The sequence below is a fragment of the Passer domesticus genome, chromosome 6 (genome assembly GCF_036417665.1).
Source record: "Passer domesticus isolate bPasDom1 chromosome 6, bPasDom1.hap1, whole genome shotgun sequence".
Lineage (NCBI taxonomy): Eukaryota > Metazoa > Chordata > Aves > Passeriformes > Passeridae > Passer > Passer domesticus.
In genome coordinates, this window is record NC_087479.1 from 50,118,357 (window position 1) to 50,123,484 (window position 5,128).

General features: G+C 34.6%; 1 long non-coding RNA gene across 1 annotated transcript; it reads left to right on the plus strand.

Moving 5' to 3' along the window:
- The first annotated feature begins 610 nt into the window (after window positions 1-610).
- On the plus strand, window positions 611-1,654 carry LOC135302154 (uncharacterized). Its single transcript, XR_010363859.1, has 3 exons — window positions 611-734; window positions 844-943; window positions 1,401-1,654. It is a non-coding gene; the product is annotated as an uncharacterized LOC135302154 (long non-coding RNA).
- Window positions 1,655-5,128: the final 3,474 nt, after the last annotated feature.

The following is a 5,128-nucleotide window of genomic DNA, read 5'->3' on the forward strand; positions in this document are numbered from 1 at the left end:
CACTGGTTATGAAATACTCAGGAAGAGGTAAATTTCACAAACCCACACCCAGAAAAACAGATTACCCAACATTAGCAATGCTGTACTTGTATACCATGTCCCTCAAAAGTCTAATCTCCTGAACAGATGTAATTGACTGACAACAGCCCAGTGCCACCTTTGGTTGAAGCCCATCAGTTCAGCAATATATACAAACCACATTTTTATATTTCTCACTAATAATTTCTAAGTAATTATGATGTTCTTGGCAGAGTTTATATTTTTACTTACATTGGATTCTTGGAGTATTGGATTCCTATAGCAGAGTACAGCACAAAAATCTGTTCATGTTTGATCTCCTGTTCACTTGTACAGCAGAGGTTTGCTGAAAGCAGGATCAAAGATTACTGAACTTTTTTTCCTTTTTCCTGTTTTCCCTGATGACAATTCCACACCAGCCTTTTTTTTTTCTGTTGGGCAGCAAATTATTTTGTACTAGTCAACACCTGATCTGAATTTGTGAAGCTAATTAGCAAAATGTCTACAGGTGTAGAGCAAACTAAGCAACACCTTTTCATTTCCCAAGAATGTTATAATTCAAGTAAACTCCCCAGAAATAAAGCTCTCAAAGGCAATAAATCCTATTAATCTGAATTCTACTATTTTGTGTTGGCATTGTTAAAATAGTCTTTATATCACATGGCTATAATTTGTACTGGTTGTGGACTGTTTTTCTTTACTAGAATGCAAAATATGTAGGTTAAACAAAGTTAGTGATAAGTCACTTTACAGTGATATAGTGTTTATTTTTACATGCTTGTGAATTCACAATTAACGTGCAGAAAAATTGATTTATTGTTTCAGTATGAAAAAAGATACTGAAAACTGATTTAGTTCTGGTTTTCTTGCAACAAAATCTGGTGGTTCTGGATGGCCATTAGGAAAGAAAGCAGCTTTTATGGAGGTAATGCATGTATAAAAAAGCACTGAAAACAGACTCAGGAAATCTGTACTGCGGATGGACCTAACAAAACATTTCTAAAAGGAAATAATTATAAAAGCAAAATAAATTTTATTGTCTCTTTCAAGTGTAATACCTCCAGATCCTTAGTAAGCTTCAAAATAGTGACATTCATGACATTCAGCATTTTTGATGTGTTCCAATGAATTGTATAGTCCTGTAATGGGAGCATATCTTATTCAGCTTTATTGCCACAAAAATGATATGTTAAAATGAAAAAGAGAAAAGAGTGGATAAAATGTAAATTACATGAAATAATAAATCAAAGACCTAAAGTCTGACATTTAGATTTCTGGTGGTCCATATGTTTTACATATTATGAAACCATCCCCATAAACAATTCTTGCTAAAGAATACAATTCACATTCTTCCTAAACCATCCTATCTCATTTGTTTACAGTTTTCTTCTCAACAGCTTCATTAAATTGAAGACAGCATGAGCAAGTTGAAACAATTCATAAAGAAAAAAAAAGATCTCTATTAAATAATGTCAACATCAAAGGCAACAATAAGTAATCTCCTGCAAAGGGAAGGCTGTGAAAGCATCTTTTGAGCTGGTTAAAAACTGGCAATTATCAATTTCATTTTGACATGAATGAGAAGGAGGAATGTTCTGTACATGCTTTAATCTTCTAACATATATTTTATAACAAAAAAAAATTCAAAACACCTTAAGATATATTTGGTGAATATTTAACTAAGTCTGTACTAGCACTAACAAGTTTGCACCACTGAAAGCATTATGCCTCATGTCTTTGCTTTATCCTTTAGTTTTTGTAGAATGCTAGTGGTTTTATTTAGACAAAAATAGGTCATTTGGGAGAGGTCTCTCTGCAGGAGTGCAGGTGGGTCACAGGGTGCTGGGCAAGGGGCTGGGTCACATCACAGAGAGAAAACACCTTGTGCCACCTTTCATTGTCACTGTAAGGCCCACAGAGTTTAATAAAATAATCATGAAATATCTGATCTGACTGACACATCATCGTTCACAGGACACTGCTGAAACAGCTCTATCCCGCCCACAAACCAGCTGATCCAAATTTTTCTCATTTTTAATCTTTGATAATAATAACGGAGTGAAAAATAGAGGAAAATACAAATTAATTTTTTTTGCTCAGTTCTAATTGCTACTTTATAATCATATTCTTTTTTTTTTCCTTTCATTTTTCTCTTATCTACAGAAGAAGACCATTCCAAGACAAATAAATTTACTGTAGTTGTCTAGAGGACTTTCATATTTCAAGAATCTTATATTAAAATTATGGTCAAATAAGTTAAATGCTTGTAAATTGAATTTTAAAAAAACCTGTAAATAACAAAACTATTTATTTCCAATTGGAGGTGTTAGAGACCTCTATATGCATTGTTCATCTTTTCCAAGCTGTTTAACACATGTTTTGCCTGCTTTCTAATCATCTTAAGGAAGATTAATAGTAATGGTACCAATGTGATTCTATCTCCTCTGCAGATTCATCTTCACACAATACACAACACTTCCCTAGAAAATGTGTTTTAGTAAGGCTGATGGGGTGAGATCAAAAACTCAGAAATTACCCCAGACAAATTTAGCCTATTAGCAATTTAGCAGAAGAAAATTTACTGTGGCCATAAAAAAAAAACCCGTGGTGGTCAGCTCTGTCAGATCTGGAAAGATTCATTGAAAACAATTGTTTTGAAGGGCTTGTGTGAATAAAAGCTACTCTCTTATCTTCAGGCTTTCCCAGGTGATTTAATAAAGAGTAATTTTTTTTCCCACAAGCCTCACTAAGGAAGGGTGCCAAATTAGCCTTGCACCTCAGTCATGGCTTATGCAGAAATATCTTGAACTTCACCAGGCTTTTTACTTGACATTCAAAATGGATAGCATTGATTCATTTAGATAACACAATTGGCACAGCAGAGCTCCTTGCAGAGAATAGCCACCCTTATCTTCTGTTTTATATATAAATACATAAATGTTATTGCTTCTCAAAACCCCCAGATTTTTGACTTTATCATGCTACTTTTACATAGGACTAAAATGGTTTAGATGCTCTTTGATTAGTGATGTGAACTTTGCAAGGACCTTTACAGCAAGTCAGAAGATTCTCTCCATTTTTTTTCTGAATTTGGAAAACCATGCATGTAGAAGAAAAAACACAGAACATGCACTTTGCAAAGCTCTATACAGAAAGGCAACTTATATTCTCATAATTTGTGTGTATGCATCCCACACATTTTATTGGGAGGTCAATCTGAGTCAAAAGCTGCTCCATTATATGAACTTTAATTTGCATTGAAAAGTGATTTTATTTGAGTCAAATTTATGATCACTGTGCGATCTAGGTCAAGAATCGGCAGCCACTCAACATTTTCTTATAAACACATTAAGTTTTCAACCATTTTGTCTTTAACTCCCTCTATATAATTACCTCCTCCTTATTTCTATGCACACTAATTGATTCTCTAAGGATCCACATTTCTATTTTATCACATAGGCAAGATAAAATGGAAAAATACAACAAATCCTTGGTTTTTTCTAGATCTGTCTCTGCTTCCTACAGTATTCAGTGCTACTGTTTTCACAGCACAAACTGCCATTTGTGGATATTATTATTACTACCATTTATGGATCTGTAAATGTAGCCCTTCTGTTGTCCAAGTTTAGCCACTTGTCTATCAGGAGTGAATTGTTTTAGGAAAAACACTAAAGAAAGCAAAAATGTACTGCAGTAGTCACAACATATGGATGAAATAACAAAAGTTGGCAGGCTCAAAGTAAATAGTGATTTTTAATTTATTTTTTTTACCAGACTGAAAGAGGCACTTTGTAGATTTCTTATTTAAAAATTGGATCCTATATATGATAAATTTACCAGTGCCCTCTAGCACTTGTTACCAACTCTACACCAAAGTCACTTTCTACACCTCACCACTTTTCTTTATGCAATCATTTAAGGAAGTGTAGAGCTTTCTATTCCAGTTACACTGATGCAGATGCTTACTGTAGGTGGCTGTAGAGTTGTGGAAAATATTTTTGTCACTGTATTACCTGACCTATTCCAGGGAAAAAATAGGTTCAAATCAGATAAAGATGAGAATATAGCTCTAAATACTCTTAGTTTGAATAAAAGCTGTTCAAAGATGGAGGAAACACTTTTACAGTATTTTTATTTAGTATAGTACAGTACAGCAGGAGCACTGTAGACTCTTCCATGCTGCCTGGCCAACATGTCTGTTTCTCACTTATGGGAGTAGGAAAGTTCCATCTCTTGGGCTATTTAATCCTCAGCATCTTTGCCAAGATCGCCAGCAAAGCTATCAATTATCACATCACAAAAAGAGAGTGAACAACCATCCTGCAGAAGCTGGCATGAAACCATCAGCTCTTTTCACATACCTCTTCATAGCTATCAGATGGTAGTAGTTTTGGGTTGCTACTGAATTAAATACTTCAACTGCTCAATTTTTTGAGGAAAAAAGAAAAGAAAAACTTAGTCACAATGATGTCACAAGGTCTTACTGGAAGTCCATCGCGTGACATTACCCAAAGCTCTGATGGCTCCCATATTTAGACATATCGGTTTCTGTTCTTAGTGCAGCATCCTGATCCTTCCCATGAATTTCTAGGTGGGAGCCCAGTGGGTCAGTGCCAGGAAGCACGCTGATGCTTGTTCACCGGAATCCAGAGTGCTGGCGAACACTGCGCTGAAACTCTACTTAAGGGTCTCAAGTGTATTTCAGCACACTCAGGGTATTAGAGCTTTATATCATTTGAAAGAATCCTTTATTTTTAGTGCTAAATCAACAAAGCTGTTAGTGTCATTTTCAGTCAGACTGTCATCTACTGGGAATTCAAAATTACACTCAGCTGCAAACTATTGACACTCCTCTTAACAAAAAAATGTTTTTAATAAATCTTTACATTAGCCTATGAGATAAAAAAATCTTTACCATGAAATATACAAGTGTATAAGTGTTTTATGAAAGTTTTATTAACTTTACAAAAGAAGAATTGGCAGTGAACCATGAACATCCTGTACTCCTAACACGTGGTTATAAATTACATGTTCTTTCCAATAACATCTGAAAAAGAGACTGTAATTTAAATTTCAAAACCACTTGGCATACCTACTATATAGTGCTGAC